Below are 13,471 nucleotides of genomic sequence, written 5' to 3' on the forward strand. Positions count from 1 at the left end.
GAGCAACTCAACATGAACCCACAATCAAAAAATTAACAACGTTTCAGTACTCACCGACTCATGTTTTAGATCCAGCGCTAATTGCTTTATCCTATCTTTCTAGGCTGAAATAAATTAATCATTAATTTTAATTGAAATTATTGCATTATGCATTATAATTACCATTCTTTTCCAGAGCCACTTCATGCAATTTTATTCACAACAATAACAATGGCTGTCAAAAACATTACCTACTACTTTGTTTGAAATGGGCTACCCAAAATATAAGTACAAAGCGATGAACTTGAATTTGAGTAGACATCATTATTCAATTCCTACCCAACACGAAGTTCACAGCGACCAACTCAAATTATGGGTAATCGCCATGTTCAAATTTCTACCTAATTTTGGGTTGCCCATGTATAAACTTCCCAGTGAGCAAATTTAACCCAAAAAATAGGTAACTTTGATTTTCAGTGTACACTGACGAAGTCGACATAAATGAAGTTTACTGTGAGCCGTGTTTACCAAAGAGAATAGGGAAAGAGACGAATAGTGTGAAGCCAAAAATACCTTATTGAGCAGACCAATCGTGCAATGTAAATAAACATTACTCATGCCTGAGTTGGAGGAGATAAGTATTGTAAATCTATCAAAAAAGAAATTTGAATTTTCGTCAGAATTTAGTGCAATCGTGATTGTAAGGTGCATTCTAGAGTCTATGTATGAGTAAAAACAAGTTTTAGAATTATTTCATCTCTTTGTTTCGAAATGCACATCGTTTGATAAACAAATTCAACGATCGACAAAAGGTTTGTTTTCAAAATATAATAGAAGTCATTTAAAGTGCTGCCTTTGGAAACGGTTGCCAAATTCTAGTGTTGAAATCATCGCAAAGGGAGTGTTGCCGTTTTGACTGATTTTCACTCTGCGTCTCTTTCACTATTCTCTTTGGTGTTTACCAACATTGCCAAGCGAAAATCGCAAGAAAAATCGAAAATATCCGACAAGAGGTCTTCGAGTGGAGAAGCTACAGTGATTCGACGATATTGCGATGCCTCGGGAAATTAAAATGTTGATGGGCTATTTAGATATCACCATGCAATCGAATCGTCAGGACGAGTTGATCAATGTGCGTAACTTTCCTCCATCAAGATAAATCTAACTAATCGTAGACACTTGCATGAATCGGTATGTTCCCAGTACGGGCATCTTAAACACAATATTGACAAAATGCGTTCTAAACTACAGAATCTGTGGAAATATTTTGGCGATTCGTCCTTCGGTTGTTTTGAAAAATATAACGATTATACACGGACAACATATGACAAACTTTTTATCGAGCTGGACCGTTGCGAGGCAATGTGGTGGGAGAATATTCAGGCGTTTGTCGACAGAGCCCGGGCAGAGATCGTGCAATGGTGTAACAAATGTCAAATCCGACGAACGTGCGAGGTTTTCAACTTTCAAGAGTGATGTTTACAATGAAGATTTACTGACACTACATGGAATGGAGCTGAACGTTCTGAAAGAATATTATAACATTAACGCAGCCCGACCAGACATAATCGTTACATCAGACTCGGATAGTACTATGCAGTCCGTATCAGTATCCTATGAACACTTTGGAAAATTCTTCGAACAAAACACCCCTAAACGCTCTTCCCTAATGCCTGAATGCAGAGCAGCCTCATCAACGACGGCTCTTGCAGGTGGAACTCGCGCAATAACGTGGCATAATCGACGAAACAACGGTACTAGTATGCTTAGTTCCACAAATACAGCATCCGGCACTCCATCTGCTCCTAGCACAATGATAGCGAGCACCATTCGATCTTCGGCGGCGAACATCACTTCCAGCGGACACAAGCTCATGCTAGCATCGAAGAACTGCCCAATTATATTCTAGATATCAATTTTGAATCGGCGCTGTTCGTACAACATTCACACGTTCCGCGCAGATGGCAATATTTGGATGTTAATAATTGTGTACGCCTTCTACCCAAAGTGAAAGGATGCATAATATCCTAAACGACATTAGATTGAAACAATGTTGGAAAGTTTTGTGATGGTGATTGTCAGATCGACCGAATAATGTTTATGATTTGTTCTAGTCGGCTCACTCATTTTATATTGCCATGTCGGATCTCCATTATTTTCAAACTTCTTTCTCACCATGAGAACATGATGAATTTAAAAAAAAAAATGCAAATCTTGTTTAGATGGATGCTTTGTAAAATTGACTTAAAACATACACACCTGGTTATATTTCCGGTTTGTTTGTTCGAGCATCAGGCGAAGCATGCAATTTGTTGTCTATCTGATCTATTATATAAAAATACTTCGATGAATTCACATATATACTAGTTAGGCACTTTTAAGTATTATAACTGGTTTATTAATCTAAATTTCGAAATCCAGCTCTTTTATGGTAGCCTCAAAAATTTTACAAAATAAACATAGTGAGCAAACTAATGTATCCTTTTCAACTAAAGAAATGGTTAAATAAAATTTGCAATTTTTGTTTCCTTTTTGCTGTCTTTATTTTCAGGAAACTGACAGCTTCCAAAAATAACTAATTTTTTCAGCCAATCGATGATGCGAAAATCAACAGAGCAGTTAGTTGAATCAGCAATTTTTAGTTGAAACAGTCAAAACAAAAATCAAAAATTGCAATATTCATTTTTTGTGATTGCGGGGTTTTCCGTTAGTGATACCGCTTATCAGTCAGCCGTGCTTCTACATCATGTTCAGTTATCTGAGGAACACTTCCAGTGACGGTTATATTGCCCTTGATTCTACCTTGGATTAAATTAGTTTGTGCACCAAATGAAGGAACACGGTTATTATTCGATAATCGATAGTTTTTCATCAGATCTACACTGCCGCTATAACTGTCCCATGTGCTATGGGATTTCCTATACATATGGGACAATTATGCGTATAGCGGCAGTACAATGCTTATACAGTCAGACACACCACAATGGCACTCAACTCGGATTGGATGGCTATGATGATGGCGCTGGCATCTACGTGTTCAGCATGTGCGATAAAGAGAATAAACCGTCCTGGAAGAAGGGGTTCAATAAAAGACGCAGAAGTCTGGAAGTTATTTTTTTTATTTTCGATTATAGAGGTTTCAACCTTAAGGTCATTCGCCTCTTCGTGTTAGAGAAATCTCTTATGAAAAATTTCTAACCCTATGTGCGGGGTCGGGACTCAATCCCAGGTGCGCTGCGTAGAAGGCAATCGATTTACCAACTACGCTACGCCCACCCCCGTCTAGAAATTATAAGTAGCATTTTCAATGGAGAACATACAGCATCATTCGGTCCCAAACTATAATGAAATAAACAAATTTTTTTGTCACTAACCGGAGACAGAATAACAATGGATACGATGATTTGTATGGACTAATCAGCTGAGATTTTACCAGGAATTTAACATGATCCAAGATAAATATAGTATCCAGGTTTGCACTCCCACTCCGCTTAAATATAATGTGTGCCTCACGAATCGATGCCAAAAAATAATCCAATAGAATGATTACGACTCATATTCGGTTCTCGAGTACATATTGACAGATCAATCAGAAGTGATAGTTTCACTGGTAGCCATATTTTGCACTGCAGCAACAACTCTGACACTGACGTTGCACCACTGTGACACCAGTTGGAGGGACGTAATAATAACTTGATCTGAAACAAATTGCAATTGTCACCAGCACCAAGTGGGATACCGTCTAGTCAAAGATCGACAGCAGCCTAAGATATACAGGTTCGCCTCACTCGAAGCACTAGAAATGCCCTAAGCAAATACTGTATACCGGTTTCAGTACCTGGTGAACTAAAACAGAGAAATAAAACTCTGGGTGCAGAAAAAGGGCACGATCCATGATGAATTGCTAGAAACGAAAAAACGCCAACACCTTCTGCAGCTTGCTGCCCAGCGCTGTGATGAGAATGCTTTTGATTGCTGTAAGGAAGTCGCTGTTCTAGTCCTAGTTGAGGACAAAGTTCATCGTGTACAAATCCTTGATATCGGGTACAAATCCTTGAGTATTCCAGTCTGCGTCAGATATAGATATAACGTGCATATCAAGAAAAATCCAATGAAAATTACTCGAATCTCTTCTTGATGGTGGTCAGTGTCAGCAAACAATGACACATAAATGAATAAGTGCAGGTGCTAAAACGACTCGGGCACGATCGATGGATCCGGGTTCGCATCAAGTTAGGCACCAAAATCCAGGCACCAAATTTTTTTTTGGCATTCCCTTTACCACCGGTGGAGCCACCTATTGAAAAGTAGTGAAAGCTTCAGGCACCAAATTTTGGTGTCAAGTTAGTTCGCATCAAGTTAGGCACCAAAATCCAGGCACCAATTTTTTTTTTGGCATTCCCTTTACCACCGGTGGAGCCACCTATGGAAAAGTAGTGAAAGCTTCAGGCACCAAATTTTGGTGTCAAGTTAGGCACCCAAATTCAGGCACCAAATATTCTTTGCTGTTTGTCCTTAGATTTAGATTGTAATTATTTACAATATATGCTGTAAAAAATCGAATATGTACTATATGGACCTTAAAATTCAACAGATAGGTAAGGGGGTAAGGGTGTGTAGAATGCGATAAAAATAAACGAAAAAATGCCTAATGCCGGTCTTTATACAATTTTTTACAATATATGCTGTAAACAATCAAATCCCGTTTATCTCGCCCTCAGTATTCAGCAGACGATAGATAAGGATGTGTAGAATGCGATAAAAATAATCATGAATGTGCCTCTTGGTATGTCCCCATACAACTTTTGAGGATTTTTCTTTTGCTTACATATTTTGTGGTTGTTTGTAAAATATGCTGTTTACATATTTCGTTTTGCTTTTTTCATTTCGATTATAGATGTTTTAATATTAAGATCATTCGCCTCTTATGGTTGAAAAAAATCTCTTATGATTTTTTTTTAACCCTATGCGCGGGGTCGGGACTCGAACCCACGTATGCTGCGTATAAGGTAATCGATTTACCAACTAAAGACATATTTTGTAGTTGTTTACAAAATATGCTGTAAAAAATCTAATCCCGTTTATCTCGCCCTCAAAATTCAGCAGATGATAGATAAGGATGTGTAGAATGCGACAAAAATAATCATGAATATGCCTCTTGGTATGTCCCCATACAACTTTTGAGGATTTTTCTTTTGCTTACATATTTTGTGGTCGTTTACAAAATATGCTGTAAAAAATCAAATCCCGTTTATCTCGCCCTCAAAATTCAGCAGATGGTAGATAAGGGTGTGTAGAATGCGATAAAAATAATCGTGAATATGCCTCTTGGTATGTCCCCATACAACTTTTGAGGATTTTTCTTTTGCTTACATATTTTGTGGTTGTTTGCGAAATATGCTGTAAAAAATCAAATCCCGTTTATCTCGCCCTCAAAATTCAGCAGATGATAGATAAGGGTGTGTAGAATGCGATAAAAATAATCGTGAATATGCCTCTTGGTATGTCCCCATACAACTTTTGAGGATTTTTCTTTTGCTTACATATTTTGTGGTCGTTTACAAAATATGCTGTAAAAAATCAAATCCCGTTTATCTCGCCCTCAAAATTCAGCAGTTGATAGATAAGGATGTGTAGAATGCGATAAAAATAATCATGAATATGCCTCTTGGTATGTCCCCATACAACTTTTGAGGATTTTTCTTTTGCTTACATATTTTGTGGTTGTTTGCGAAATATGCTGTAAAAAATCAAGTCCCGTTTATCTCGCCCTCAAAATTCAGCAGATGATAGATAAGGGTGTGTAGAATGCGATAAAAATAATCGTGAATATGCCTCTTGGTATGACCCCATACAACTTTTGAGGATTTTTCTTTTGCTTACATATTTTGTGGTTGTTTGCGAAATATGCTGTAAAAAATCAAATCCCGTTTATCTCGCCCTCAAAATTCAGCAGATGATAGATAAAGGTGTGTAGAATGCGATAAAAATAATCGTGAATATGCCTCTTGGTATGTCCCCATACAACTTTTGAGGATTTTTCTTTTGCTTACATATTTTGTGGTTGTTTGTAAAATATGCTGTTTACATATTTCGTTTTGCTTTTTTTATTTCGATTATAGAGGTTTTAATATTAAGATCATTCGCCTCTTCTGGTTAAAAAAAATCTCTTTTGCAAAATTTCTAACCCTATGTGCGGACTATGGAGACTCGAACCCGGGTGCGCTGCGTATAAGGTAATCGATTTACCAACTACGCTACGCCCGACCCTAAAGACATATTTTGTGGTAGTTTGCAAAATTTGCTGTTTACATATATTGTTTTCCTTTTTTTGTATTTTGATTATAGAGGTTTTAATATTAAGATCATTCGCCTCTTATGGTTGAAAAAAATCTCTTATGATTTTTTTTAACCCTATGCGCGGGGTCGGGACTCGAACCCAGGTACGCTGCGTATAAGGTAATCGATTTACCAACTAAAGACATATTTTGTGGTTGTTTACAAAATATGCTGTAAAAAATCAAATCCCGTTTATCTCGCCCTCAAAATTCAGCAGATGATAGATAAGGGTGTGTAGAATGCGATAAAAATAATCGTGAATATGCCTCTTGGTATGTCCCAATACAACTTTTGAGGATTTTTCTTTTGCTTACATATTTTGTGGTCGTTTACAAAATATGCTGTAAAAAATCAAATCCCGTTTATCTCGCCCTCAAAATTCAGCAGTTGATAGATAAGGGTGTGTAGAATGCGATAAAAATAATCGTGAATATGCCTCTTGGTATGACCCCATACAACTTTTGAGGATTTTTCTTTTGCTTACATATTTTGTGGTTGTTTGCGAAATATGCTGTAAAAAATCAAATCCCGTTTATCTCGCCCTCAAAATTCAGCAGATGATAGATAAAGGTGTGTAGAAAGCGATAAAAATAATCGTGAATATGCCTCTTGGTATGTCCCCATACAACTTTTGAGGATTTTTCTTTTGCTTACATATTTTGTGGTTGTTTGTAAAATATGCTGATTACATATTTCGTTTTGCTTTTTTTATTTCGATTATAGAGGTTTTAATATTAAGATCATTCGCCTCTTCTGGTTAAAAAAAAATCTCTTATGCAAAATTTCTAACCCTATGTGCGGACTATGGAGACTCGAACCCGGGTGCGCTGCGTATAAGGTAATCGATTTACCAACTACGCTACGCCCGACCCTAAAGACATATTTTGTGGTTGTTTGCAAAATTTGCTGTTTACATATATTGTTTTCCTTTTTTTGTATTTTGATTATAGAGGTTTTAATATTAAGATCATTCGCCTCTTATGGTTGAAAAAAATCTCTTATGATTTTTTTTAACCCTATGCGCGGGGTCGGGACTCGAACCCAGGTACGCTGCGTATAAGGTAATCGATTTACCAACTAAAGACATATTTTGTGGTTGTTTACAAAATATGCTGTAAAAAATCAAATCCCGTTTATCTCGCCCTCAAAATTCAGCAGATGATAGATAAGGGTGTGTACAATGCGATAAAAATAATCATGAATATGCCTCTTGGTATGTCCCCATACAACTTTTGAGGATTTTTCTTTTGCTTACATATTTTGTGGTTGTTTGCAAAATATGCTGTAAAAAATCAAATCCCGTTTATCTCGCCCTCAAAATTCAGCAGATGATAGATAAGGGTGTGTAGAATGCGATAAAAATAATCATGAATATGCCTCTTGGTATGACCCCATACAACTTTTGAGGATTTTTCTTTTGCTTACATATTTTGTGGTCGTTTACAGAATATGCTGTAAAAAATCAAATCCCGTTTATCTCGCCCTCAAAATTCAGCAGTTGATAGATAAGGATGTGTAGAATGCGATAAAAATAATCATGAATATGCCTCTTGGTATGTCCCCATACAACTTTTGAGGATTTTTCTTTTGCTTACATATTTTGTGGTCGTTTACAAAATATGCTGTAAAAAATCAAATCCCATTTATCTCGCCCTCAAAATTCAGCAGATGATAGATAAGGGTGTGTAGAATGCGATAAAAATAATCGTGAATATGCCTCTTGGTATGACCCCATACAACTTTTGAGGATTTTTCTTTTGCTTACATATTTTGTGGTTGTTTGCGAAATATGCTGTAAAAAATCAAATCCCGTTTATCTCGCCCTCAAAATTCAGCAGATGATAGATAAAGGTGTGTAGAATGCGATAAAAATAATCGTGAATATGCCTCTTGGTATGTCCCCATACAACTTTTGAGGATTTTTCTTTTGCTTACATATTTTGTGGTTGTTTGTAAAATATGCTGTTTACATATTTCGTTTTGCTTTTTTTATTTCGATTATAGAGGTTTTAATATTAAGATCATTCGCCTCTTCTGGTTAAAAAAAAATCTGTTATGCAAAATTTCTAACCCTATGTGCGGACTATGGAGACTCGAACCCGGGTGCGCTGCGATTTACCAACTACGCTACGCCCGACCCTAAAGACATATTTTGTGGTTGTTTGCAAAATTTGCTGTTTACATATATTGTTTTCCTTTTTTTGTATTTTGATTATAGAGGTTTTAATATTAAGATCATTCGCCTCTTATGGTTGAAAAAAATCTCTTATGATTTTTTTTTAACCCTATGCGCGGGGTCGGGACTCGAACCCAGGTACGCTGCGTATAAGGTAATCGATTTACCAACTAAAGACATATTTTGTGGTTGTTTACAAAATATGCTGTAAAAAATCAAATCCCGTTTATCTCGCCCTCAAAATTCAGCAGATGATAGATAAGGGTGTGTAGAATGCGATAAAAATAATCGTGAATATGCCTCTTGGTATGTCCCAATACAACTTTTGAGGATTTTTCTTTTGCTTACATATTTTGTGGTCGTTTACAAAATATGCTGTAAAAAATCAAATCCCGTTTATCTCACCCTCAAAATTCAGCAGATGATAGATAAGGGTGTGTAGCATGCGATAAAAATAATCGTGAATATGCCTCTTGGTATGTCCCCATACAACTTTTGAGGGTTTTCTTTTGCTTACATATTTTGTGGTCGTTCACAAAATATGCTGTAAAAAATCAAATCCCGTTTATCTCGCCCTCAAAATTCAGCAGTTGATAGATAAGGATGTGTAGAATGCGATAAAAATAATCATGAATATGCCTCTTGGTATGTCCCCATACAACTTTTGAGGATTTTTCTTTTGCTTACATATTTTGTGGTTGTTTGCGAAATATGCTGTAAAAAATCAAATCCCATTTATCTCGCCCTCAAAATTCAGCAGATGATAGATAAGGGTGTGTAGAATGCGATAAAAATAATCGTAAATATGCCTCTTGGTATGTCCCAATACAACTTTTGAGGATTTTTCTTTTGCTTACATATTTTGTGGTCGTTTACAAAATATGCTGTAAAAAATCAAATCCCGTTTATCTCGCCCTCAAAATTCAGCAGTTGATAGATAAGGGTGTGTAGAATGCGATAAAAATAATCATGAATATGCCTCTTGGTATGTCCCCATACAACTTTTGAGGATTTTTCTTTTGCTTACATATTTTGTGGTCGTTTACAAAATATGCTGTAAAAAATCAAATCCCGTTTATCTCGCCCTCAAAATTCAGCAGTTGATAGATAAGGATGTGTAGAATGCGATAAAAATAATCGTGAATATGCTTCTTGGTATGACCCCATACAACTTTTGAGGATTTTTCTTTTGCTTACATATTTTGTGGTTGTTTGCGAAATATGCTGTAAAAAATCAAATCCCATTTATCTCGCCCTCAAAATTCAGCAGATGATAGATAAGGGTGTGTAGAATGCGATAAAAATAATCGTGAATATGCCTCTTGGTATGTCCCCATACAACTTTTGAGGATTTTTCTTTTGCTTACATATTTTGTGGTCGTTTACAAAATATGCTGTAAAAAATCAAATCCCGTTTATCTCGCCCTCAAAATTCAGCAGTTGATAGATAAGGATGTGTAGAATGCGATAAAAATAATCGTGAATATGCCGCTTGGTATGTCCCCATACAACTTTTGAGGATTTTTCTTTTGCTTACATATTTTGTGGTCGTTTACAAAATATGATGTAAAAAATCAAATCCCGTTTATCTCGCCCTCAAAATTCAGCAGTTGATAGATAAGGGTGTGTAGAATGCGATAAAAATAATCATAAATATGCCTCTTGGTATGTCCCCATACAACTTTTGAGGATTTTTCTTTTGCTTACATATTTTGTGGTTGTTTGCGAAATATGCTGTAAAAAATCAAATCCCGTTTATCTCGCCCTCAAAACTCAGCAGATGATAGATAAGGATGTGTAGAATGCGATAAAAATAATCATGAATATGCCTCTTGGTATGTCCCCATACAACTTTTGAGGATTTTTCTTTTGCTTACATATTTTGTGGTCGTTTACAAAATATGCTGTAAAAAATCAAATCCCGTTTATCTCGCCCTCAAAATTCAGCAGATGGTAGATAAGGGTGTGTAGAATGCGATAAAAATAATCGTGAATATGCCTCTTGGTATGTCCCCATACAACTTTTGAGGATTTTTCTTTTGCTTACATATTTTGTGGTTGTTTGCGAAATATGCTGTAAAAAATCAAGTCCCGTTTATCTCGCCCTCAAAATTCAGCAGATGATAGATAAGGGTGTGTAGAATGCGATAAAAATAATCGTGAATATGCCTCTTGGTATGACCCCATACAACTTTTGAGGATTTTTCTTTTGCTTACATATTTTGTGGTTGTTTGCGAAATATGCTGTAGAAAATCAAATCCCGTTTATCTCGCCCTCAAAATTCAGCAGATGATAGATAAAGGTGTGTAGAATGCGATAAAAATAATCGTGAATATGCCTCTTGGTATGTCCCCATACAACTTTTGAGGATTTTTCTTTTGCTTACGTATTTTGTGGTTGTTTGTAAAATATACTGTTTACATATTTCGTTTTGCTTTTTTTATTTCGATTATAGAGGTTTTAATATTAAGATCATTCGCCTCTTCTGGTTAAAAAAATCTCTTATGCAAAATTTCTAACCCTATGTGCGGACTATGGAGACTCGAACCCGGGTGCGCTGCGTATAAGGTAATCGATTTACCAACTACGCTACGCCCGACCCTAAAGACATATTTTGTGGTTGTTTGCAAAATTTGCTGTTTACATATATTGTTTTCCTTTTTTTGTATTTTGATTATAGAGGTTTTAATATTAAGATCATTCGCCTCTTATGGTTGAAAAAAATCTCTTATGATTTTTTTTTAACCCTATGCGCGGGGTCGGGACTCGAACCCAGGTACGCTGCGTATAAGGTAATCGATTTACCAACTAAAGACATATTTTGTGGTTGTTTACAAAATATGCTGTAAAAAATCAAATCCCGTTTATCTCGCCCTCAAAATTCAGCAGATGATAGATAAGGGTGTGTAGAATGCGATAAAAATAATCGTGAATATGCCTCTTGGTATGAGACCCCATACAACTTTCGAGGATTTTTCTTTTGCTTACATATTTTGTGGTTGTTTGCGAAATATGCTGTAAAAAATCAAATCCCGTTTATCTCGCCCTCAAAATGCAGCAGATGATAGATAAAGGTGCGTGGAATGTGATAAAAATAATAATGAATATTCCTCTTGGTATGTCCCCATACAACTTTCGAGGATTTTTCTTTTGCTTACATATATTGTGGTTGTTTGCGAAGTATGCTGTAAAAAATCAAATCCCGTTTATCTCGCCCTCAAAACTCAGCAGATGATAGATAAGGATGTGTAGAATGCGATAAAAATAATCATGAATATGCCTCTTGGTATGTCCCCATACAACTTTTGAGGATTTTTCTTTTGCTTACATATTTTGTGGTTGTTTGTAAAATATGCTGTTTACATATTTCGTTTTGCTTTTTTTTTATTTCGATTATAGAGGTTTTAATATTAAGATCATTCGCCTCTTATGGTTGAAAAAAATCTCTTATGATTTTTTTTCTAACCCTATGCGCGGGGTCGGGACTCGAACCCAGGTACGCTGCGTATAAGGTAATCGATTTACCAACTAAAGACATATTTTGTGGTTGTTTACAAAATATGCTGTAAAAAATCAAATCCCGTTTATCTCGCCCTCAAAATTCAGCAGATGATAGATAAGAATGTGTAGAATGCGATAAAAATAATCGTGAATATGCCTCTTGGTATGTCCCCATACAACTTTTGAGGATTTTTCTTTTGCTTACATATTTTGTGGTCGTTTACAAAATATGATGTTAAAAATCAAATCCCATTTATCTCGCCCTCAAAATTCAGCAGATGATAGATAAGGGTGTGTAGAATGCGATAAAAATAATCGTGAATATGCCTCTTGGTATGACCCCATACAACTTTTGAGGATTTTTCTTTTGCTTACATATTTTGTGGTTGTTTGCGAAATATGCTGTAAAAAATCAAGTCCCGTTTATCTCGCCCTCAAAATTCAGCAGATGATAGATAAGGGTGTGTAGAATGCGATAAAAATAATCGTGAATATGCCTCTTGGTATGACCCCATACAACTTTTGAGGATTTTTCTTCTGCTTACATATTTTGTGGTTGTTTGCGAAATATGCTGTAAAAAATCAAATCCCGTTTATCTCGCCCTCAAAATTCAGCAGATGATAGATAAAGGTGTGTAGAATGCGATAAAAATAATCGTGAATATGCCTCTTGGTATGTCCCCATACAACTTTTGAGGATTTTTCTTTTGCTTACATATTTTGTGGTTGTTTGTAAAATATGCTGTTTACATATTTCGTTTTGCTTTTTTTATTTCGATTATAGAGGTTTTAATATTAAGATCATTCGCCTCTTCTGGTTAAAAAAAATCTCTTATGCAAAATTTCTAACCCTATGTGCGGACTATGGAGACTCGAACCCGGGTGCGCTGCGTATAAGGTAATCGATTTACCAACTACGCTACGCCCGACCCTAAAGACATATTTTGTGGTTGTTTGCAAAATTTGCTGTTTACATATATTGTTTTCCTTTTTTTGTATTTTGATTATAGAGGTTTTAATATTAAGATCATTCGCCTCTTATGGTTGAAAAAAATCTCTTATGATTTTTTTTAACCCTATGCGCGGGGTCGGGACTCGAACCCAGGTACGCTGCGTATAAGGTAATCGATTTACCAACTAAAGACATATTTTGTGGTTGTTTACAAAATATGCTGTAAAAAATCAAATCCCGTTTATCTCGCCCTCAAAATTCAGCAGATGATAGATAAGGGTGTGTAGAATGCGATAAAAATAATCGTGAATATGCCTCTTGGTATGACCCCATACAACTTTTGAGGATTTTTCTTTTGCTTACATATTTTGTGGTTGTTTGCGAAATATGCTGTAAAAAATCAAATCCCATTTATCTCGCCCTCAAAATTCAGCAGATGATAGATAAGGGTGTGTAGAATGCGATAAAAATAATCGTGAATATGCCTCTTGGTATGTCCCCATACAACTTTTGAGGATTTTTC

Source organism: Topomyia yanbarensis, chromosome 3, assembly GCF_030247195.1.
Source record: "Topomyia yanbarensis strain Yona2022 chromosome 3, ASM3024719v1, whole genome shotgun sequence".
Lineage (NCBI taxonomy): Eukaryota > Metazoa > Arthropoda > Insecta > Diptera > Culicidae > Topomyia > Topomyia yanbarensis.